The sequence below is a fragment of the Palaemon carinicauda genome, unplaced genomic scaffold (assembly GCF_036898095.1).
Source record: "Palaemon carinicauda isolate YSFRI2023 unplaced genomic scaffold, ASM3689809v2 scaffold461, whole genome shotgun sequence".
Taxonomy (NCBI): Eukaryota; Metazoa; Arthropoda; class Malacostraca; order Decapoda; family Palaemonidae; genus Palaemon; species Palaemon carinicauda.
The window spans coordinates 52501-79244 of NW_027171719.1; the positions used below are offsets into that span (position 1 = coordinate 52501).

Consider the following 26744-nt stretch of genomic DNA (forward strand, 5'->3'; position numbering starts at 1 on the left):
TTAAAACGAATATTTCAAAATTCATGTAAAGTTTACAGCACCAATTCACCCTTGATGGTGTCATACTTAACTTGGCTCAAACAGACGATAGAGGATTCTAGCTCTTCTTGTAATTTCTCAACTTAAGGACAGCTTTTGTGTCCTCTTTCAGTCCTCATTTCCATATGAGTGACAAGTCAACTGGAGCACAAATCTGGAAAGAAATGGAAAGGACATTTTTACAAAATTGTCACTTTTGCCTACTTCTGTTCTTGACTAAATTTTCCCTTATTTCTAGTTGACTATCTTATGTCAACAGCTGAGTTTACTGTCAGGCATTAAAAAAACTAGTTACAAGATATTCATGATAGCCCAAACAAATTATTATTATTATTATTATTATTATTATTATTATTATTATTATTATTATTATTATTATTATTATTATTATTATTATTATTATTATTATTAGCTAAGCTACAACCTTAGTTAGAAAAGCAAGATGCTATAAGCCCAAGGGTTCCAACAAGGAAAAATAGACTAGAGAGGAAAGGAAATAAGGAAATAAGTAAATGATATAAGACGTAATGAACAATTTAAATGAAATACTCTAAAAACATTAACTTTAAAAAAGATATATCATATATAAACTATTAAAAGACGTATGTTTACCTGTTAAAAAATCAAAATTCATTGGTTGAATAGTCAATTTGTCAAAACTATTGGCCACAATTGAGGGTTAACTATTATACTGAGGAACATACCTACTGAAGAGTTTTTGCCTTACTTTACTAGTTAAAGTTTCAATAAAATTTCACACATTACAAAATAAAAAATGTACTGCAGTTTCATGTTAATGTTGAATGTGACCATGGATTTGGTTAACCTCTTAACAGGATTTCATTACTTTTCAAAGCTTTGCAAATTACAACTGATAAGATTTTCCAGAAGAAATGTATCTTTTGAATTTTATAATCATGGTTACAGTTGGTGTCTTTGTTTTATTTGACTTCCATTTTCAGGTTTATCATAAATTTTTCTAGTGTGTTTGTAAGCTGAGCAAGACATTGGAAGACTGCACGATTTGAAATTAGGGAGAGGCAAGATTTTATTTTTGCTAACTGCTAAATTTACAATAGACTCCAGTTATCCTCATCCCAACTGAACCATCTTCTTCCCAAGCTCCTACTTCCTCCCCACCTTCCCAAAACCTTCTCCCCAACGAATCCTAGACCCACCAGCTCGACTCTGACCCCTTAAGAAATCCTTCCTGTCCTTAAAGTAAAGGTATATCTCACAAAATAAAACATTATTGTTATGATAGTTTATCCCGACACTACACGACTTCCCACAATCTTCCCAGGGAAATTACGAATTGCCTAACTATAACCTAATTGCTCAAGTATTTTACGGAAATTCAGAAATATAAATTGTCATTTCTTTGCTGGGGGAAAAATCTGTTTTTTTTACGCATCTTATTCAATTTCATTCCAAACTCAATGCAATGTTTTACGGTCCTCAAAAACAGAAATGAGAATTAATTTGAAAAACATGACACAGATTACTGCCACTTGGGAATAAACTTCAGCCTACGAGAAAGGCTGACCGGCCCTATAGTGATAGAGTTTAGTACCTTACCAATCTATCACTGAAATGCTTAATTACTTTGCAACAACCCAATTTTCATGAATATCATTTTATCAGAATTAAAATAACTATTATTACACTGGAAACTAATTTGTGACAGCTGGTTCAGAGGGAAATTTCTACCAAAAGCAATAACAAGAACTGCTAAATCCAATAGCAGTGTTTGAGGCAATGGGAGTTAAAAAGTTAATTTGGGAAGATGTTTAAGTACTGGGATCGTTTAAGACTTGACTACGGAACTTCACTAAATTACAGATAGGACGAACGCTATGGAATTACATGCAGATGTTTTTAGTTAAAAAAAAAAACTATATACTTTACAGGATATAGTTATGTAGTAATAGGGTACTTAGAACATCTGTGATAGGTACCCACGTGAGCCCCTGCTACCGCTGTCAGAGGTATGGACACCTTGAAAAAGATTGTGTGATATGCTAAATACCTTAAAATGTACACGAATAACTGATAATGAAGAATGGTGTGATATTAAGAACATATATCAGAAAAACAGACCTTTAAGTAAAGCTCATGTATGGGCCTCAATGCATGAGAAGCCAGTTATAGTCGCTGGATTAACAGATTCTCACTACATACAAAAATAAAAAAATATTACTCATACACAAGATATATTAATAATGATATTCAAGAAAAGTCACGATTATTGCCCGATTAGCAACTCATACAAGTACCTATGTCACCTAGAAACGCGAGTATGATTTTCACAAAGACGTACTTTTGAGTTTGGTTTGTAAAATATTGTCCTTTGAAATATGATGTCACAACCAATGCTCACCCATTTTGAGTAGTTCTTGACCACAATTTCTAATGTTAGATTAAAATTACGATTGCTGTAGCATCTTCACTAATTTTATAATGGTTAAAAAACAGAAACACTGATCCTTTGTAACCAGCTTTTAAAGTTAAAAGCAAAATGATACTGTAGCCAGCAATTTACCTTTATTATTAATTCATGCAAAAATAAATTCAACTTTTTACCTTGATGCTAAACGAAGATTTAGTATTAATAACTAAATTAGGCTTCCCATTTTCAGATTAAAACAGATTTCTTAAATATTCACTGACAACGAGTAGGAGAGTCCTTGTAACGAAGAACAAATATGCAGAAAACCAGTTCTGTCTGGTTGGTTGAAAAATCGGCAAGGAACCCCGCCCCCTTACAGTAAGAGTTAATTGGTCATTAACTAATGAGGTAATTATAAGTCTGCTAATGGAATATGAAAAAAAGACACGAATTGCATATAAGATAAATCGTTTCTATAAAGGTTTTCCCAAGAATATTTTCTAAAAATCTAAACAAAAAGCCGTGTTCCTACTTGGGCTTTTATTACGGTAATTTCCTGCTTTAATTTATACTTAATTTGAATGCATTAAAAGAATTAAAAGTGTAGGCAGAGAGAGAGAGAGAGAGAGAGAGAGAGAGAGAGAGAGAAGGGAGAGGGAGAGAGAGAGAGAGAGAGAGAGAGAGAGAGAGAGAGAGAGAGAGGGAGAGAGAGAGAGAGAGGGAGAGAGAGAGAGTGAGTTATGTGGAAGCTTCCAGTGCTTAAGAATTAAAAGTGTGGGCAGGGCAGAGAGAGAGAGAGAGAGGAGAGAGAGAGAGAGAGAGAGAGAGAGAGAGAGAGAGAGAGAGAGAGAGAGAGAGAGAGGGGGGGGGGGGTTAATGCAACCTTAACAAACCCATCATCCACTCGTATTTAACAACTACATTCTTCAGCCAAACCTAGTCACATTCCCTACCCAGAAGACCCAAGATTGCATGCAAGATAAAAATGAAAAGATTCGAATTAACATGTGAATATTCACTGTCTCCTTTCTCTAATAATTTAATTGAAACAATTTTTTTTCTTAATAAACAGCAACATAATAAACTTTCATAACACCTGTTTCGTATCTCGTATTTTTTTCCATGATTGCTTGGTCCCTTATCCTCAAGCTACCAGCGCTGCTGTAAGTTAGACATGCTAAATTGCAAGTTCAGGAAAATCAACAAAATAACTGAACTTATTCCCAGCATCATTGACTGAAAACGTCGAGTCATTGGATTCTCTTTCGAAAAAGATTGAATCCTTTGATGAAGGTTCAACACTTCTTCTAATTTCTACGTCCTCCCGAAAACATATACAATTAACAACTTACTTTTCCCTATCCTGTGAATAATACAATTCATTAATACTGTATCTCCTCCCAATTCACGATTTCCCAGAGCTTTCAAAAGCAAAAGGTACAACTAAAGTAAAAAGTTCCACCCACTGTAGTGATTTCTCTATGCTTTATAATACCTCACATATATCAACTCTGATCTTACGTCACTTAGGATTTGAATCAATAAACAGTGTTACTACAAATGAACTCTCTTTAACAAAGATATGAAGCAAATTATATTTCCCTGATGTATTTCAAGAGCCTGCCCAAACCCTCTCCATCTACCCCTCATCATAATCTTCCAAAGAGAGATTAGTTGACCAAACGTTCAGCTGGGCTCCACAAGGTACTAGAAAGAGTTGGAAGACCCAGGCCTACATGGGTTAAAAGGTTGCTCATGAATGGCAGGGGCAAGGGACAAGGACTTAGCCATATCGTGCAGGACAATGCCCTAGAGAATGACCATATAAACATAGGATCAGCACCCAAGCACTCCCAAGCTGGGACCAAGGAGGGCCCGGCAATGGCTGCTGATGACTCAGCAGATAGACTTATAGGCTCCCTCAAACCCCCATCCTTAGCTCACAAGAATGGTGAGGTTGCAGCGACCAGAGAAAGTATATATTTTGAGTGGGACTTGAATCCCAGAATAGCGTTCACCAGTCAGGGATGTGAAGTAGGAGATGAATGGAGAAGTATTGAAATAAAAGCTCAAAATAAGAGACGACTGACGAAATCTAACTGAGGCCTTTTGCGTCAATAGATGTAGGAGGAGATGGTGAGGATGGTGTATTTGAAGACATTTTGCGTTTATGATATGAAAAAGCAAAAATCGAGATTTAACAAGAAATTTAGAAAAAAAAACTCTCCTTGTTTACTTTCAATTCGATGTTAATGGAACAATGACTCAACTGGAGTATGGATTTTGTTATCTAAGAATAAGAATTCCAGTTAACGATCATGGTGTGGCCTCAATTTTACCTGGTGTAGTCTAATGACCACCCAATACCCAGGTGAAAACCCATCTGAATTTATTAATAAAATCTGGCTAACCTACTACGAATTTGCAACCAACATGTGAAAAATAATTGTAAATATCCCAATGAACATAAAACGGGAATATATATATATATATATATATATATATATATATATATATATATATATATATATATATATATATATATATATATATATATATATATATATATATATATATATATATATATATATATATATATATATATATAAGCTAAATTGTACCTCAGTTTCAAAACCAAAACGAAAAGTATTGAAAATTTACTTATTGGCCGAAAACAAGAGGTCATTTACAATCATCTCTCTCTCTCTCTCTCTCTCTCTCTCTCTCTCTCTCTCTCTCTCTCTCTCTCTCTCTCTCTGCCCACACTCTGGACCACAAACAAAAGGATTATTATAAACAAAGGCAATTTGTGAATTCTAGATAAAACTACGATTATTGCAAGATGAGAAACACATCTGAGATCGCCAACATAACCTATGAACACATATGTGATTCAACATAGACACATACTATAGAATTCTACAATTGTGGAACCAATACTTGTTCAGTGGCCACTTTCCTCTTGGTAAGGGTAGAAGAGAAACTTTAGCTATGGTAAGCAGCTCTTCTAGGAGAAGGACACTCCAAAATCAAACCATTGTTCTCTAGTCTTGGGTAGTGCCATAACCTCTGTACCATGGTCTTCCGCTGTCTTGGGTTAGAGTTCTCTTGCTTGAGGGTACACTCGGGCACACTATTCTATCTAGTTTCTTTTCCTCTTGTTTTGTTAAAATTTTCATAGGAAATATTTATATTGATGTTACTATACTTAAAATATTTTACTTTTCTTTATTTCCTTTCCTCACTGGGCTATTTTCCCTGTTGGGACCCCTAGGCTTATAGCATCCTGCTTTTCCAACTAGGGTCGTAGCTTAGCATAATAATAATAATAATAATAATAATAATAATAATAATAATAATAATAATAATAATAATAATAATAATAATAAATGATAACACTTTTCGATTAATTTACGTACCCCAGTATCTGTGCACTGCCAAATGTGTACTTCAAGTTAGATTAACATTTATAACTGTTATAACATCTAAAAAAAAGTCTTTGAGGGTTAAAACTCAACAGAAGCACTTGTCCATTATGACCACCTTGAGCCAGGTCAAATATTTTGGCTGTTGGTTATTCTACATCAGTTAAAACAACATATTTCTTTACACAGAAAATAACTTGATACTAAACGTAGTCTTAGTATTAATTAGTAAATAAGGCTTACCATTTCCAGATTAAAAACATTTTGTGGAAATTCACTGACAACGAGTAGGTCCGTCCTCTTAAACGAAGAACAGATATACAGAAAACCAGTTCTGTCTGGTTGGTCGAAAAATAGGCAAGGAACCACACCCCCCTTACAGTAAGAGTTAATTGCTCATTGACTAATGAGGTAATTATAAGTCCGCTAATGGAATGAGAAAAAGACACGAATTGCATACAAAATAAATCGTTTATCAAGGTTAATCTTTTCTGTAAAGGTTTTCCCAAGAATATATCCTTAAAACTTAAATAAAAAGCTGTGTTCCTACTTGGGCTTTTATCACGGTCATTTCCTGCTTTAATTTATACATAATTTTTTCTACACTAACAACTTCAATTATAGGTGATTACAGTGTACCTACCCAGAACTCAAACTACACAGCTATAGTTATACAGACTCCTATTATTAATTGAACAGTTAAAGCCACATCTAGAAACAATTTCATTTAATAACCTTTCAATAATCAAGGGAATGACCACCACAAGCTAAAAAGGCCATTTCGAGAAATGTCTTTTCATGAAAAATTCTTCGCCATTAAAAGACCCTTACAGCAATTCGATGGTTAACTATCAATCATGGAAACCTACAACACCTATATTAGAATCAAAAGTATTTCAAGTAATACAACAACAGCGAGAACATAATAAAAAGAAATAAACCTTGTAAAGTGTGTCTCTCCTTACCCAGTAAATCCTTCATTGTTCACACAATCACAAGTTAAAATACAATTCCTTCTTCCTCTCCCTGTGTCTGGGAGAGGAATGAACCTTCTTCTACTGTCTAACACTGTCAGGAACGTCCCTAGACGGTCCCTAAAAGTTCCCTAGACCAGAAGTAATTTTCTCCAGGTAGTCCCCAATAAATATTGGAACCTGTAGCCCACTAAATACTGTACTATGTACTCCTGTATCTTCTACGATTATAATACATTCTGTATTTACTTTTAATTGTGGTATTTATGAAACCACAAACAGAAAAATTCAGTTTTTGATAATCAATTTGTGTTCTGATTTCAGTTTGTGCTCTGAAAGATATATTAATCAAATCATAATTGTAATGAATTTCATACCACAGGAAAACAATAAAACCTAATTAAGTCATTATAAATCTTATTGAAGACAGAATTATTCATGAGTATTTACAGTAGAGTATTTTTCAGTTACCAGACGTATGGGAATTAACACACTTGATATGTCCCCAAACACCTCTAGAAATTCCGAGATTTGGGGGCAAATTCTCAACAAGTTGTCCCCCTGGTTAAAGAATTGCTTTATCCAATCAGAGACCTCCACCATAGTGTGAGTTCTATAGCCTTTTCATTAGCTAAAATTATAGTATATTGCTTAGAATATATCTAAAAAATTCTTAAAATATATTAATTTAATTACTATAAGAGATCATAAGATATGCGTATGAATATAATCTAATATCTAATGATATACATACGAGGGGAAATGTATAAGTTACCCCTAGAACAGTGGGGCTAAAGAAAAAGAAAACGGTACAGATTTTCATTTAGAGAAAACGTAATTTACTTATTGAAGGGTAACTAAAGTATACTTACCTACCATGAAAAACTAATTTTCTTTTCTCGTTATAATGTCATCTTAGCAAATTTATGAGTTAATGTCTTTAGGAATATCATCTTCCATAACTTATATAATTTTTAGATATAAAGTTATTAAGATGTACGTTAGAATAGTAAAACTATCACCATAAAATGAAAGTAGATAGTATCTTAAAATCTAGGATTTATAGTTCGGCTATAAACTTTCCACACACACACACGCGTATATATATATATATATATATATATATATATATATATATATATATATATATATATATATATATATATATATATATATATATATATATATATTATATATATATATTTATATATATATTTATATATATATTTATATATATATATATTTATATATATATTTATATATATATATATTTATATATATATTTATATATATATATATATATATATATATATATATATATATATATATATATATATATATATATATATATATATATATATATATATATATATATATATATATATATATATATATTATATATAATTACCCTTCTAATAGTTTAAACAAGTTAAAGAAACAGATGAACAATATAACTATAACTTTTCTCATTGCCAATAGTCTTAGCATTAGAATATTATCATGACTAACCTACAGCACTAGTTGGAAAAACAATATAGCCTACTATAAGCCCAAAGGCTCCAACGGGGAAAATAGCCTAGTGAGCAAAGGAAATAAGGAAAGAAATAGAATATAGTGCACGAGTGTACCCTCAAACATGAGAACTCTAATCAAAGACAGTGGGAAAGACCATGGTACAGAGGCTATAGCACTACCCAAGAATAGAGAACAATGTTTGAATTTTAGAATGCTCTTCTCATAGAAGTGCTGCTCAACACAGATGATGTCAGTATAACAAATGCCACTCAGATATAGATTCACGTATTGCTATAACTGTGAATATTGCTGACAAACACAAGATGAATCTTGAACTGTATTAGGGTAGTTGGTTTTAATTTTGGACACTAAGCATTGGGCCACAGAGTTCTCTGGCCTGAGGGTACACTCAGGCAAACTAGTCTCTTCTTTTTCTTCCTCTAGTTTTTTGTAGTTTTTTATAGATTATATATGAAAAAAATCATTCTAATGTTGTTACTGTTCTTAAAATACTTTATTTTAGTTGTTAGTTACTTCTCTTCTAGTTTATTTTCTTGTTTCCTTTCCACACTGGGCTATTTTTCCCTGTTGGAACCCTTCGGCTTATAGAATCCTGCTTTTCCAACTTGGGTTGTAGCATAGCTAATAATAATAAAAATAATAATGATAATAATAATAATAATAATAATAATAATAATATTAATAATAATAGGTTAACTTAACACCAAGGAAGCAGTAATAGTAATGAAGACAAGGTTGAATGATAGACTTAATAATAATAAAAAAAAGCTACTTCCAAATGCATAGGGGTACGAGCATTGCAGACTTTCCTAACTAGTAAGTTGTGTCCCTTGGGGAAGATTCCTTGCACTGGAATAGTGGAAGAGAAGTGTCCGAACTACGACATAACAGCCATCTATATTAAAAGACATTGGGGGAGACACAGTCGAAGCCAAATTGATTCTGATCTTCCATATCTAAAGGGAATAATCTACAAAATAGACTCAGCAATGAGAAGAAGCCACTCTTGTTCTAATATGCATTGTTCCTTGATGAAGATTCACTTGTACTGTTTCTTTGTCAGGTGAACAAATGCAGAAAAAACAAGTCTGACTTCTAGTATACTGCGTCCCACTGACATCGTAGAACTGAGGTTTCCGTTGAGCGCTGAGAAGGGTCGTGGGAACCAAGACTGCAACTATTTTACCTTGAAAGTAGAAGCAGGCAAAACTCACCTGATGAGCCCTTTGGTAAGGGCGAAACCCTTATGCAGTAGTAGCGACAATATTAATGAGACTGACAGATAATGGATGGACATTAAGAATAACAGAATGGGTCCCTCCAGATAGCAAACGAAACAGGGGAAGGTAGAGAAGACGATGGATTGACGAGCTAAGAAAATTTTCTGGTATAGCCTTGCATGTAAAATATAGGTAACCGTTATTTTTTTTACACTATTTTGTTATTATCTTTTACGGGTTGGTGACCGTAATATCACTCCTTTGCGTCAACATATCCGAAATTAAAACGGTAAAAAGCCTGGAATAAATATGGCCGAGTCATGGTATGACAATGAAACAATCTCCAATAGATTTATTAGATTGGAGGACAAAGTCCTCGGAAGAATAATGGGAGTTAAATGGCAGGACAGGATTAGAAATGAAATTATAAGAGAGATTGCTCGAGTGTCATATGTGGACGACATCATGATGAGGGGTAGATGGAGATGTTTTGTGCATGCTTTTCGCACTCCCCAAGAGAGATTAGTTCACCAAACGTTCAGCGGGGCTCCACAAGGCACTAGAAGAGTTGGAAGTGCCCAGGCCTACATGGCTGAGGATCATGAAGCACAGAGTAGATGTTGAATGGAGAAGTATTGAATTAAAAGCTCAAGATAGAGACGACAGGTAAAATCTAACCGAGGCCCTTTGCGTCAATACGCGTAGGAGATGATGATGATCAATATTAAAATATACTTTTCATATATAAACCATAAAAAAATTTAAATAAACAAGAGGAAGAGAAATTAGATAGTGGTGTGCACCCAAGCGTACCCTCAAGCAAAAGAAATCGACCTATAGACAGTGGAAGACCGTGGTACTGGGGCTATGGCACAAGAGAAGAGAACAATACAGTAGTTTGATTTTGGAGTATCCTCCTAGAAAAGATGCTTACCATAACTACAGTCTTTTCTACCCTTGCCTAGAGGAAAGAAGCCATCGAGTTTTTTGGCCTTTTCTTTCCACATTCTCCTCTGTCATACACTTGACAACACGGAGATTACCAAACCATTCGGTGTATATGTCGGCAAAGGAAAGATGAGCCATAACCAGAGAGAGATCCAATGTAGTACTGCTGTCTGGCCAGTGAAAAGACCCAATAACTCTCTAATGGTAGTACTGTACCTCAAAGGGTGGCTGTGCCCTGTACACCTAAACACTATACGACCTACTAAGCTCTGTACAAGTTATTACTTATCCCTGTACAATCTACGGCTTGGAAATAAAATCAAAATTACGATCTATATATATAAGGAGTTCGGCAAAGATATCCAACACTTTCTTACCCAGTAGACCTACAATGTTTTTATTCAGCAGCTAATTTGCATTACATATTAATAAGGAAAAACAAAAATAATATATAAACAGATGCCCAAATATAAAAACTCTTTTTCTATAATGACTAATTTACATTAAGTAAAATGTAGAAATTTTTTTTAGAAATTATAAAAACTGATATGCAAAACAAAAACCTTAATTTTCTTTTTTTTTTATAAAACAGAATAGAATATTTTGAGTATCAAAATTTATATTCAACTCAGTTTACATGAAATAAAATTATTCTTTAAGCTGTAGTGAAAACATTTCAACACCATCATGAAAAAATCAAGATTTTAAACGTTCATATAATGTTAAATATAATTTATTACTTTTACAATTTTCAAATCAAACTATAATTACTATTTTTCAGATTAAACTACGATGCTAACAGGGGTAGATGGAGAAAGCTGACCAGAAACATCGACCCCACATAGAAGTGGTAAAAGATGTAGACAAAGCAAGCTATGGAACAAGTACCTACACCTTGGACTGGTTAATGGCATTTTAATATACCTTGAGACCAGTTTCTTCAATGTTGACAAGATTATTATTTATGCATTTGACATCCACTTATATTCAACCATTTTATTTGGGCTAGATGTGAGAGAGGCAAGAGAACGTGCTAGAAATAGGAATGAATGGCGAGCGATTGTGACGCAGTTCCAGTAGGCCCTACTGCTTCCTCCAGTGCCTTGGATGACCGCGGAGGTAGCAGCAGTAGGGGATTCAGCGTTATGAAGTTTCATCTGTGGTGGATAACGGGGGAGGGTGGGCTGTGGCACCCTAGCAGTACCAGCCGAACTCGGTTGAGTCCCTTGTCAGGCTGGGAGGAACGTAGAGAGGCGAGGTCCCCTTTTTTGTTTCATTTGTTTGATGTCCGCTAACCCCCAAAATTGGGGGAAGTGCCTTGGTATATGTATGTATTTGAGCTCAAGCCATGTTGTCCCGATGGAAGTTCCCTTCGGCAGCTTCCTACTGTATATTATTATTGCGAGTGATATTACGAGAGAATTACCGTCTGGTATTTTAGACCTCATAATTCCACTGCTCATATTTCCATCACTTTATCCTTAAAGACTATCTTTTCAATGATTATTCCTGTATAACTTCAACTCTACCGTAATTAAATGTTAAATTTTGTAATTCAATTATTCACAATACTTTTCCACTATACCGTTGATTTGTAGTCAGATTACTTCATCCTTTAATGACAATGTTTAGAGACAAAGATATGCTTTCCCACCTACTCTAGAGCATTGAGAACACATTTTGCCTTTAAGCACGAATATCAATATAAAAAAGGGACTACACAATTAAGGTAGGCACCATAATTAGAACACCAAGATGGCATCGCATGTGACATCATCCGAGGGCCAATAACAGTAACGGAGGAGGAGAACTTTGTAACAGCTCCTCCCATATCTTGCCACCAACTTCCCCCTCGAAGCGTAAACGCTGTGTGGGGTGCAGATAGCTATGTGGCGTGTCAAGAATACGTCCCGTTATTATGCGATTTCCTAAAGGACAACCTTAAGGGTACTCGCGCCAGAAGTTAGAATTCTGGAAACCTTTAGTTTAATTCTCTGGGAATATCCACTGTTGTTATATATACCCTTAGGAAGCTACTAAAGGAACCTTCCATCAGGACAACATGGCCTGATCCCCTCCGTTTTATATTCCCAATGATAAACCAGTTTAAAGGTCGCTCATGAAGGGTAGAGGTAGGGTACAGTGACAGTAACCTAAAAGGACAATGCCCTAAAGACTGACCATATAAACTTATTAGTGCCATAGCTCTACACTCAAAGCTAGTACCAGGGAGAGTCAGACATTGGCTGCTAATGACCTATTGACTTCTTCAAATACCACATGCCTATCTCAATAGAACGGCGAGGTATCGGACTCTACAAGAAACTATAGAGTTTGTGCAAGTCTCGACACCCTTTCAGAAGATCGGCAGGGAGTGATTTTTCTAAATGGCTAGCAAAACCAGCTGTTAAGGGTAAGAACATAGCCCTTTCCCCAAAACTAGAACCAGGGAGAGTCAAACAATGGCTGCTGATGACTCAGCAGGTAGACCTACTGAACTTCAAATACCACATGCCTACCTCAAAAGGACAGCGAGGTATCAGACACAACAAGAAACTTTTAGAGTTTGTGCAAGTCTTAACCACCTTTCAGAAGATTGGCACACAGTGACTTTTCTAAATGGCTACCAAAACCAGCTGTTAAGGGTAAGAACTTTTGAGACAACCAGAAATTCCTACCCCCTTATAAAAGGTTGATTTCCAACCTAATTTTTATGATTTCAATGAATTTGCTTTGAACAAAAGGCAATTCATATTTTGTAGCTTGTAATTCAAGAAATGGAGTTATATGAGACTTATTAAAATGACAAATTTTAAAGCAATTTTGGTTTGTCTTAACAATATAAGCCTTAGCTATTTGTAAGGGGTATTACTTTTCGGCGAAGCTGAAAGGACGAGCCCTTAGAATTTAGCGAGGGTAACTACCAATCCCGCTAGTTAGCAGAGAGTAGGGGGGGTAGCTTGCTACATCCCTCTCTCACACACCTGTGACTGAGTTTCACTTTGCTTGGACGTAGGACTTTAAATATTTAAAGTCAACCGTAGGTTTTATGGGAAACTAAAAAATCCTTTTGGTATATTATTATATTGGTAAATACAAGACCTCTTTACTTGTGTATTTTAATTTTTTTTTTCAAAATTAGCCATCTTGGCATTTGGGACCTGCTGGTGGAATCTCTCGCCCACCGCATCCCTTTGCTTTAAGATGGTACTGGCCTACAGGTTAACAACCTGGAGAGCCAGAAACTCTTATGGTGCGGCTGCTGGAGAGAAGGAAGGTCTCCATAGCCTTCCTGATACATTCCTTTGAAAAATCTTCTGTCCGTACCAGGATTCCCAAAGATCCCAACCAAAGATTCAGCAATGAAGTCGCCTGCATGACGTACTTCGCAATCTTCTCTTGGTTCTCGATCTCTGATTCCACGAACGTGACCTGTCGCGAAAAGAGCCTCTCTAGAGAGACTTCCTTGGCCAGTTCAAGTGAGTGATGGAGAGAGACAGTAGGTCAAGACTCTTCCAGGATCACATAATACCTACTGTGGCCGACACCAGAAGGTGGGAGGAGTTTGGCGGATGAGTTTAAACGGTACGACGCACAGTAATCAGTGAGCTGTGAGGCGCTCTTACGCTGAGCACAATCCAGACCCCGTGAACAGGGCAGGGCTGCACTGGACTTAAGAGGCTTCTGGATGCCTAAGACACAGTCCAAGACTGTCTTAGCCTTCAAGGGGCTGACTCTGAATCTGGTAACCCACTGAGGATCCTTATGGTGATCAGAACCTGCCAAAAGGCATGTTCTGACTCCCTTTGGTCTCCATCTGAAGCTGGCCTGCCAGTGATATCATCCACAGCCAAGGTCTCGTGGCGGGGTGGGTCGCGGTTGTCAACAGGAAGGCTGACTCGGCTCCTGAGCCCCTCTGTGGGTCTCTGAGTCCTTGTTGAGGACTTTGGTGCTGTCTTGGAATCCTTAGATTCCCTTTTTGAAGGAAACAGGGTTTCCACGACCGAAGGTCTCGATATAAAGACCTTAGCCTGAAGAGAACTGGGACCCTCTACAAGGTCCACAGGAAACAAGGAGTTCCCTTCGTGGGGTTTTTCCGTCGGTGACGGAGGGGGAAAGTCTGAAACCGACTCTTGCCTCTGAGAGCCTCTCAGGTCAGTAGGTGAGGCTTTGGTAGGTAGAGACGATGCTAGGTTTACCGGGGGAGCTCTCTAATCTTGGAGCCCTGACCATCGATGATGGAAGTGTCAGGAGTTCCTCTCTTCCTCTTCAGGGGAGAAGCCGTCGTGGTCTGTTGTCCTGGGTCGGTTGAAACCGAGGACATCCTAAGAGAAAGTCTGTGGGGCTTTCGCAGGTCGCGCAGGAAGCAGAGGGACGAAGGCCTGGGTCACAGCCCTGAGCAAGGCGATGAACCAAGGCTGCTTGCTCAAGGAAGCGCTCTGATACTTTCCCTGAAGAGATTGAGGTCTAAGGGTCCTTGCGAGGAGTCTTCATCCCCAACAGGAACTTCGGTACTGGAGACGATGGTTCCTTCCTAGGTCCCTAAAGTTTTGAGATTTTAAACCCCCTGAAACTTGCTCTCTTCCTCCTTCCCCAACGGTCGAGCTGTTATGCATTTTCTGGGAGGGGAATACGGCGACAGTGAACATTCTGTAACAACCTTACATTTCTTTGTGGCTAAAAATACCGCTTTTGGTGTCTGTAGCCGACGATCCTTGCTTGGATGAGGATGAACGCTCACCTTCGCGGTCGCATGTTGGACAAGCGACGGCCGCTGACGCGTTCGGGAACATCCGTGAATCTCTGATCACTGACGTGAGGCCTGGTAATGAAGCGATGGTTATCAAGTAGGAGAACGTCCAAGTGTTGACACGCGATGCCGCAAAATCGCAGGATCGATCATTACCAATGAAAGAGAGGAAGGGCGGTGGGTCGATGACTCACGAGCAGATGATTCGTGCAACGCTGAATGGGAAGGATGACGGCTGGTCGACGATTCGTGTTGAAGCGATTCAGGCACCGATAAGCGTTCACATTCGGATGGTCTGGAATCGCTTTGGTTTGTTGAGCTGTGAGTGGGTGAGTCTCCAGAGGGTGAAGGCTTACGCAAGGCGTGTGAACGCTGTCAGGTAGGAGATCAATGTCCCCCACGGTGACGAGCAGGCAATTTCCGAACAGCTGGAACAGCAGGCGATTGTTGAGCCGCGAGTGGTTCACATGTAACAGGTGCTTTCCAAGAGGAAGATGGAAGAGCGGGCACTTGTCAAACTGCAAGAAATTCTTGCATAGCCAGCGATTTGCAAGAGGTTGAAGGAGCAGGCACTTGTCGAACTGCAAGAGATTCTCGCGTAGCAGGCGATTTGCAAGAGGTTGAACGGCGGCTCATGAGTCATCAGCTGTAAGCGATGGCTGGGTAAATGATGTGCTGTTGGGAAGAAAGAACACCACTTAGGGGAAGAAAGAACACCACTTAGCAGAAGAAAGAACACCACTTAGGGGAAGAAAAAACACCACTTAGCAGAAGAAAGAACACCACTTAGGGGAAGAAAGAACACCACTTAGCGGAAGAAAGAACACCACTTCACCACTTAGGGGAAGAAAGAACACCACTTCACCAATTAGGAGAAGAAAGAACACCACTTAGCGGAAGAAAGAACACTACTTCACCACTTAGGGGAAGAAAGAACACCACTTCACCACTTAAGGGAAGAAAGAACACCACTTAGCGGAAGAAAGAACACCACTTAGCATTATCGTCCATTATCTAGACTGATGGTATTTGACCTAAAACCTTTTCATAGGCTAATAGGACCTATAACCCTGCAACCTCACGCAATTAGTCATGGAACCATGTTTTCTTTTTGTGCATACAATAGACAAGCAACACGTTCTTGCTGTGACACTCGAGTGCACTTTGGTTGAACCACTGGTAAATGAATGTTTGATTCGCGCAGGAAGAATTTTAGCTTATTTCGGGCAAGATATTTTGCGTGGATATAAGTCAGCGCCATTATAACACAAACACCCGAAAAATTGACATTATTTTGCCTCCCACATGATTTAACTGGATACTCAACTTCTTTGGCAATCACTCATAATGATGCTTTGATTTAATAATTATTATTCCTTTTATTTTTTCAATTCTCATTCAAAAATGTAAACGTAATAATCTACTTTGTCATCCGTGTTTTGAAACAGACTACAGTAATAATATAACATAGCGTACATACCAAAAATTAATTGAAACTTTTTTCTTTTTATTGCCAATCAGGAAAAGATAGAATGCAAGACAACGATTGATAAGTTTTCTTGTACTAATAAACTACTAATATGCACTTTTGTGACAATTCCTTTCAGTGTATGTATGACCTTATCATTAGCGCTTGTGACACATCCTTACAGCATGTGTATGACATTATCATTACAGTCCCCCTTTTGAAAAACCTCAGACAATATCTTTTTTAAGTTCCATTTCAGAGTAGATTCAACCACATTACTATAACAGTGGACATGTCAGTTCGTTATTATCAAACACACCGCTCTGACATATATCCATGTAACAGCGAATGATTATGCACACGTTATGTTTAATGATTTGGTTTGGGAGCAATACTATAGCTGAAATTGGAAATGTGCAAATGTATGACTGTGTGAATATAGATTTTCTGCGTTGGCGAGAACTTTCATACTAGCGAAATTCAAAGATGACATCTAGCAACATCCTATGAAATAAATCTGCACCTTGGAAGTGGAAATAAAGGAATAATACAGTATTGAAATGGATTTAAAGAACACATTTCATAATAAAAACAAGTAGTTTCATTAAATCTTTAGAAAAATAAATGAATTTAAAGATCACATTTTATAATAAAAACAGCTGTTATAAAGATTAGATCTTTGGAGAAAAATTAATTAACATGTAAATATGATAATATAATATAACCAGTTCTTGAATTTCCGATAAATGCTAGAATAAAGTTCTGCACATTCCATAACAAAAATTTTAATAATCAATACCTCAAAATACAATTTTCCAGTTTAACCCAGATCACCAGAGATTTCCTAATTAAAGTCTTCTCTCAACCTCTATAAGTAATTAAACTTCTTCTATTGGTCATTATGATTTCACTTTATTGTTTGAGGTAAGTAGCACAGAAACCACTTATTATAAGCTTTAGCTGGATCTATTTTTACCAGCAATACAGTTCAGGTATAAAACTTCTATCTACGATGTTTTCTTTTCATCTTTGCAAACTTATTAACCCTTTTACCCCCGGGCTATTTGGAAATTTCCAACCCTTAACCCACAAGGGTTATTTTTTTCCCAGCACATTTTGCAGTATATTTCTTTCAAATTGCTCTAACAGCCTTAATTTTCATCATAGAGAGGTCAGGTTGGTCTCATTCTCTTGGAAAATGCCTGAAGTTTCTCAAAAAATTATCAAAAATATGCAAAAAATAATTTTTATAGCATTTTTTTGCAAGGACGTACCAGTACGTCCATGGGGGTAAAGGGATGAGTTTTGTGAAACGTACCAGTATGTCCTTTGGGGGTAAAAGGGTTAAAATGTTTCTACGCTAATTAACATTGAACATCATTAAGAATATACTCAGGGGTTGTGTTCCCCTCTACATTAGCTATTCCAATCAAAATAGTTCACTAAAGTCCATTTCTTTTAGCGAGGCAGATTTGCACCGACTTGCAACGGTGCCCTTTTAGCTCGGAAAAGTTTCCTGATAGCGCGCTGATTGGTTAGAATTATCTTGTCCAACCAATCAGCGATCGGGAAACTATTCCGAGCTAAAGGGGCACTGCTGCGAGTCGGTGCAAATCTGCCTCGCTAAAAGAAATGGACTATAGTATTACACTGATGAATAAAAGCCGATTATCATGATGGGGACATCGCGTCGACAAAACGCCACACCAAAGAACTCCAACATGAGAGAGAGAGTTTTGCCATAACTTGAAACTTGTTCTCTTGAGTAAGGCATCGTTCATACACCTCCTATCTTCATCGACATCACTAAACGCACCACATCCTTGTAGCTATTACGGCGGCTCAACTTTTAAGTCATCGGTAACTTGCGGTTCTTCGTTCTACCTTTGAAATCAGCTTATCATCACTGCCTGGAAAAAAAAGTCTTGCTTTAATAATTTGAATATCTTATAAATTTTATACTTGGGAGGCTACAAATATTATTCTATATCCTATCTCCTAAGGACTCTTAAGGATTCCTAAAAAGGATTTACAAATGTCCTTTTGCTCCCCTTCTATGGACCAGTTATAAGTAATAATGGGCCTTTAAGAAAAATGGTGTCCATAGAAATTGAAATAATTTTGTTTCCACATTTTCCCTAAACTTTATTCCAAGTCTTGTGGAAAAAGTTAACTCTTTATGATATCTTCAAGAATTTATTATTACATTGAATATTACTAGCCAAAAAAATTCACCTAATCCTAATACAGTAACATTTTTATATTGCTTTTTCTTTTAACAAAATCCCATCCTAAAACATAATAATTTACAGATGTGTACCTGGTAACAACAGCTTCCTCATTATCCCAATTTGAAAAAGAAAATTTAATTTGTTTTACCTTTCAAATTCAACTCCCACTGAAAAGTCTTAAAACCAGTTTACTTCAAGTTCTTAGATGACTGATAGAAAATAAAGTTGACAGTATATACACCTATATAAACATATCTTCCTTTATTATTAGACTAAAATTCTATTGTGCATATGGAGACAAGTGGCATGAATTTCTATTAACCCTTTTACCCCCAATGGACGTACTGTTACATTTCACAAAACTCATCCCTTTACCCCTATGGACGTACCGGTACGTCCTTGCAAAAAAATGCTATTTACATTTTTTTTGCATATTTTTTATAACTTTATGAGAGACTTCAGGCATTTTCCAAAAGAATGAGACCAACCTGACCTGTCTAAGACAAAAATTAAGGCTGTTAGAGTAATTTAAAAAATATATATTGCAAAATGTGCTTGAAAAAAAAAAAAAAAACGCCTGGGGGTTAAGGGTTGGAAAGTTCCAAATAGCCTGGGGGTAAAAGGGTTAATACATATAGACTCATTTGGTCTATACAAACTAGTATTTAAAGTTTAAATGTTGTCTTCAATGCCATCTCAAACACATCTTTAAAATACTTTAGTTTAGAGCGAGTTTATCATCATCATCATCATTATCTCCTACGCATATTAATGCTGTAGTGGTCTGCAGACTGTGGCCAGACGTAGGACGCAGACTGCTAGTGTCCGAGTGCCGACCAAACCCGGTTTCACTACAGTGGAATACTAGGAAATCTGGGTAAAAGGTAAACAATCAAGGATGAACTGGGCACTGGGCACCACCCCTTTACTTTATACTAGGCAAGGGGACCCAGCTAGAAGCTCACTTACCTATTGTTTCTTGGGTTCCCAGTCTCTCCCCCCAGGGCTATCCACAGAGTCCTAAATAAGAGGAGCAGTATGCTTTCTAGGTAAGATTTATTTGTATATAAAGGTAATTGAACATAAGGAAATGAGTTTAAATATTACAAGGGGAGAGAGAGGACGCTTCCTAGGCTGGAATGGGGGACCTCTCACAAGAGGAGCATATTGAAAGAGGATCAACAGCAAAATATATTTAATACAGAACTGAAGGATAATTGAACATTAGAAGAAATGAGCTTAAATATTACAAAGAGGAGAGAGAGGAAACTTCCCAGGCTGGAATGGGGGACCTCTTACAAGAGGAGCATAGTGAAAGAGGATCAATAACAAAATACATTTAATACAGAATTGAAAAATAAAAAGTAAAATATGAAAATGCAGGTATACAAAACCAGGAGAGGCATAAATATATCCATACAAAAATTCTTAAGAATTAATCCAATTAAACATTCAAATCACATATAAGTACAACCAGAGCCCAACACAACTGTAGATACATTTGGGCAAAACACCAATGCAATTTGAATAAGCTTGCGTTACAATCAAGGGTACTGTAAGACCTTTCACATCTGACCTGTCTCTACATTCTTACCTTTATATCAAAAAGACAAAAAAAGGGATTTTGACGTAGGAATAATCTATTTTTGGGCTCGAACCATGTCATCCTGATGGAAGTTCCTTAGGCTGCTTTCTACTGTATAATATTTCTGCGAGTGATATCACAAGAGAATTATTACTGGGTATCACGTGGTTCCAACCCCCCGGAACAACTATCCGAAGATATCGCGTATAAGGAACTTTTTATCCTCAATGCTACACGCAAAAGGGACGGCTAAAGATCGCATACACCATCAAGACAGAGTTCAGGCTCAATGAAGAACCATACTCTATTGCGGTTTAAGATCCACAAAGAGTGAACAGTCTGGACAAAAACCTCCGACTACCTACTCATCCGTAAGGTTTACTTCTACTAAAGAGTCCACTGCATTAATACCCTAAGAATTCCCCACAGACAGTAATTGCTTGTCCTCACCTAGCACTTTCAGAAGCAGAGGGGAGTCCAAATCGCTCTTGCAACTTATCTTCAATAGGCTTCTTGAAATCTTTGTTTGGCAATCTTCATAAAATAAATTTCTGCTGGGTTGTCACTGAAAAATGAGAAAAATGGGTCATGAGACAAAAAATGATTGAGCTTTCAATAGATTAATAAAAAATTTCAAATGCTTTATAATTAAATAGTTTGCCTAGATACAAAAAAATTTAAGATTTTTTTCACACAAACCCAAATTAAGTAGTTTACCTAGATACAAAAATATTTAAGATTATTTCAACACAAACCCATTATTATTAGAACGCAAAGGGCCTCGTTAGGTTTTGCCAATCGTCTCTTTTAAATCAATACTTCTACATTCATCACCACCTATTTTACACCCACAATACTCAGCCATATAGGCCTGGGTCTTCCAACTCTTCTAGTGCCTTGAGGAGCCCAGTTGAAAGTTTGGTGAACTCATCTCTGGGGGAGTGCGAAAAGCATGCCCAAACCATCTCTATCTACGCCTCGCCATGATCTCATCCACATATGGCCCTCATGCAATCTCTCAAATAGTTTAATTTCTAATTATGTCATGTCATTTAACAACAATTTTTTTCAAATTATAAAATCTGTTTGATATTGTTTCATTGTTATACCCCAATTCATGTCCAAACAGTTTATTATAAATTTTCTACTCTAGAATAGCATTTCCCACCCCTACCATCAAAGTATGTTTCAATACCACAAAAAACTATGGTCCTTGCACACAATACGCTGATGACACCAATTAAAGGTAGCATCAAGGTATGTTTGACAATACTGCTTAACCCTTTTACCCCCAAAGGACGTACTGGTACGTTTCACAAAACTCATCCCTTTACCCCCATGGACGTACCGGTACATCCTTGCAAAAAACTGCTATTTAAATCTTTTTTTTTTTGCACATTTTTGAAAAATTTTTGAGAAACTTCAGGCATTTTCCAAGAGAATGAGACCAACCTGACCTCTCTATGATGAAAATTAAGGCTGTTAGAGCAATTTAAAAAAAAATATACTGCGAAATGTGCTTGAAAAAAAAATATCCCCTAGGGGTTAAGGGTTAGAAAGTTCCAAATAGCCTGGGAGTAAAAGGGTTAAGGTCTTCTATTTACACTCTTAATATGACATTCCCTATACAATCATAACTACAAATCGGTTCTTTCCTGATCCCAAATGCCTGTATCACTCTTCTTAAGACTTCATGAGCAAGGTATGCATTTCATCAAATAACTTCCAGTTGACTGCTAATCTATTATCAGCAGATCTTATATCTTCAGCTCTTATCAATAACATGGTATCACTTTATTAGAAATTATGAAAACTTAAATCCTATAATTTGTCAGTTGACCTAATATGAAAGGCACACCAACCAGAACCACTTGCGAGATACTCGTTACTACGTACTGACAAACTTCCACAGACAAAGACAAAAATTCTACATATCTCAAGCTGTCTCTTTTATGTCCCCCCAAAACTGAATTTAACTTACAAGTTTTCTATTTAGCTATTGCAAAATTTATTCTTTATCAACAAATGCCATATGAATGATTGAAATCACACAAAAATCAGGCATATCAGAAAGTTCATTCCGACACAAGTTCTTATTTTTTCCACAACGTATTTCATCATTCAAATGGAATAGTTTCTACACGCTGTGCGTCTAAGCTCAAATTTTCTTCACTGCAATGCTTTCAGAATCAATATTTAGGATATATATTTATTATAAAACTTATCAGCTTATTATAGCAAACCAATTCATATATACTAAAATCTAATGATTTTCAAAGTAAGAAATTGTTTCACTCCTAATAAACATTGTTAGATTGGAATAAATAGCCTCCTTAGAGTCCGTTTCTATAGGCCCAAAGAGGGCGGGGGTGCTCATGGAAAGAACCGTCGCTCCTATACCTCCGCAGAGAAATAGCCAATTAGAAGGCAACGGTACGAGTAAACTTAACCCTTTTACCCCCAAAGGACGTACTGGTTCGTTTCACAAAAGCCATCCCTTTACCCCCATGGACGTACCGGTAAGTCCTTGCAAAAAAATGCTATAAAGTTTTTTTTTTCATATTTTTTATAATTTTTTGAGAAAATTCAGGCATTTTCCAAGAGAATGAGACCAACCTGACCTCTCTATGACAAAAATTAAGGCTGTTAGAGCAATTCTAAAAAAATATACTGCAAAATGTGCTGGGAAAAAAATAACCCCCTGGGGGTTAAGGGTTGGAAATTTCCAAAGAGCCTGGGGGTAAAAGGGTTAATAGTTTAAGCAATTGACGCATCGATTAACGAGCAAGAGTCTACAGCAACCCGAGGGCTGTAACAACAAGTTGATAACCTCAATAGAAAAGACCGGGATTGGGAACTAACCTATAGAGTTATCACCCATCTATCCAATCCACACACTGAGAGGGGAATGGGCAAATTGATAGAAAACCAATAATCATATTAGTGGTTATTTCCATGGCGGTGCCTAGAAGAGCTTTCGTAAAAGGGATTCCAAGGCCCAGCATACATAGAGAAGCCTCAAAAGTTGAAGGAGTAAGGCCTTTATGTTGATCTGTAGTTGAATTCACATACAGTCAGTAGAGAACCCACCTTAGGTTAGGCAAGGCAGTCTCAGATATAGAGGACAGAAAGGCGTGTGCCCTAGAGGTACCGGCAGTGCCAGAGGGGTAACGGCATTGCCGTCAGCGTCCTATGTGCCTTAAGGCGCTGGTACAGACATCCACTCCCATAGACTAGTACTAGCCCCGCCGCCAGTAACGGCAATGCCGTCAGGGGCAATGGTGCCTAGGGGCGGCGGAGATAACCGGCAAGGGTTTCCGCAGAGAACACCTTGCCATAGGCGAAGGCAGTGTCGCCAGTGCGGCACTGCCGTAAGTAGCGATGTATCGCCGGTACAGGTACTATAGGATAGCGTGCCGATAGGTGGTGGCAAAGCCGTTAAGTGTCAGCACTGCTGTCAGTCTGACAGCTTAGCTCCTCAGGGAGAAGCATGCTGGCAGCTGTGGAGGGTCAGATCCCAGAGGGAACCAACGCCCATGGTCAAAAAATGCAAATACACAGCAGCATAATGATAAAATTCATGCAATGTCAGTCCCAGAAAGGCTAGGATATAAAAGACAGGTGACAGCATAGTGTAGCTATACCCATGCGCCATATGAGCATTCCTTAACAATCCCCAGAACAGAGGTGACGATAAGGATGTCAGGCTCAGAAAGAAATCTGGGTTCAATACGAGGGTTATCCCAACAAGGGAGTCTCTCTAGACAGAGACACTCTGGGCTGCCGCACCCCGAATCCCAGGAAAGGTTAGAAAGACTCTAAAACAAATGCCACGCTGTCAGAGACGGCAAAGCCAGTATAAAATAAATATAGGATGCCGCAGGTCGATCGAGAAATCTCAGAGGCCAGGAAGTAACGGCAGTGCAGGGAAGTCGGCACACTGACAAGTTGAGATCACCCTTTGCAAAGGGGGGGCTCCAATGGATTGCCATTACAACGACATGGCTATCTCACCCAAACATAGATTTTTCCTACGCCAAAATCCCTTTTTATGGTCTGTTCTCTTTAAAATGCTGTACAGTCTTACCTCTCGACACGAAATAATCTGCTTACGAAATTTTAACAATCCGAAACGAGATGAAGAATTTTACGCCTCGAATCATGAAAAATGTTTCGGGCAACGAAAGGAGGTACAGTATTTGAGCCTAACCGTGTCTGTGGCCGATTTTAAAATTCACGCGTTGCCAGTCGGTAAACTCGCCGCCATCCTCCAGCACTCCAATTAGTTATCTCCCTACTCAAATGCTAGTTACCACCATAAGATCCTGTTCTCCTATTGGTCAGCATCTACTGTACTGTACCCCATCATGCATCTACGCATTGGTGTTCCTATTTCTTTTCATTTCGGCAGCGGTATCGTAAGCATTGATAGTGTTTGCGATTTCCCTTTCGTAATTATAGCACTGTATTGCGTGTGATATTACGTTAGTTTATCAGCCATGGGTCCCAAGAAAGTTGATGAGGTCCAGAGAACGAAAAGGACGATGCTTTCGATGGAGACGAAGATGGAAATAATCAAGAAATACGAGGCTAGCATGCAAAGTGAGATCGCAAAGGAATATGGCCGAAATTAGTCTACGAAAGGAACGATCCCGAGTCATTTCAGGAAAGTTTTAAGCAAGCAGAAACAAGCTTCTTTGGATGATTCTTTTTAAAAGAGGCTTTTGGTACTAACAAGCCTAGTGGAAGATATAAAACGAAAGAAAACTGGTTGCAATTAAGAAAATACGAATTTGAATTTAGAAAATACAAAAAGTAAAGAAAAAAAATTAGAAAAAGGCAAAATACACGAAACTTAATTTCAAGTTTATCGTAAAGTTGTGTTAATATTGTGTGCCATTTATTAATGTGTCTCCTAAAATTAAGTGTTAATGTTTTACTGGCATTATTCTCTTTTGTAAAGTTAAGTGTTTACGTTTTCTGCCACTACTTAAAAGTTTTCCACCGTTTGTCATCCTTCTCTACCGCCACGCCACTTCGCTCTTGGACACCCCCTCACTCCAAATGTAAGGTTCCACATTTTTGTTACTGTATTTTCACCATTTGCTCTAATTATACATTTCTTTTACAGGTAACCAATGGTCCAAATAATTGTAGTCACTCGTTGAGTACTGTATATTGAAGTGTATTCTTTTTGTGGAGAAGACAAACTCCAAAATCAAACCAAATCAAACCAAACAAGACCCCAACGGCGGAGCTTCCCAGCGCCGGCGGAAGAGGGCAATGCCTATCGGGCAGGCAACAAGGCGGGCCTTGACATGACAAGAACCCGGCAGCCCGGTGCTACCAACATCGGAGAAGCCGCCTGTCTCATATGTCTTGAGCCGCGGTGAAAACGATGTGGGCCAAGTGTGTGTGCGTGGCCGTTGCAAAGCCATGACCACCCAAAACAATATACCCAGCTACTGGCATTCTGTCGTTTCCTCCACCCTTCTTCTGATAGGAGGCTGATGGCTAACGACGGAACCCAATACTCGGACACGAGTGGGCGCCGACGACGATTCTTTTTGTAATTGAATGTGGCGTTTTGTTGGTCTGGAACAAATTATGCTATTTACAAGGCGAATGCTTTGTCAAGATATTTTAACACATACAAAACTGATTTGGCTCATTTAACTTTCTTATACCTAACTTTTCATTGACTATTCTCTTCCTTATTTCCCTAACCTAACGTACCCTGTAGGAGCCCTTGGGCTTATATCAACCTATTTTCCTAACTAGGGTTTGAGCTTAGCTAGTCACAAAAATAACAAACTGTTCCAATTTTGCAAGCTAGAAATTAAAATTTCTTTCAAAATATTTAATACATAATCTATTACAACTTAACTTTGATATTAGAGAATTAAATGTTTTCTTCCTGTTTAATCAGAACTGTTCTTTAAGGCTTTATCTATTAAAACTTGCTTGAAATCCCATTGGATAGTTTTCATTCTTATCAAACTCGAGAGATATCTAAAAGAGAAAGGTTGTCACTGGCAACACTAACTCATGATTATGATTTAATAAAGGGATTTTGAAGAGGGAAAAATCTATTTCTGGGCTCGACCTGTGTCGCTCCGTGAAATGCTCCTTATAGCACCATTTCTAAGGTATAAATACTGCTAAATATACCGGAGAAA

The 26744-nt window shown here is 37.5% G+C and overlaps 1 long non-coding RNA gene across 2 annotated transcripts in view; it reads right to left on the reverse strand.

The window, feature by feature from the left end:
- Positions 1-18052: 18052 nt before the first annotated feature.
- Positions 18053-26744, reverse strand: part of LOC137636942 (uncharacterized) — a 54335-nt gene continuing 45643 nt past the window's right edge. For both annotated transcript variants that reach the window (XR_011043309.1, XR_011043308.1), the window contains exons 5-6: positions 21016-21130; positions 18053-18659 (exon numbers count right to left, since the gene is read on the reverse strand). This is a non-coding gene — a long non-coding RNA (uncharacterized lncRNA). The remainder of the gene's footprint in view (positions 18660-21015; positions 21131-26744) is intronic.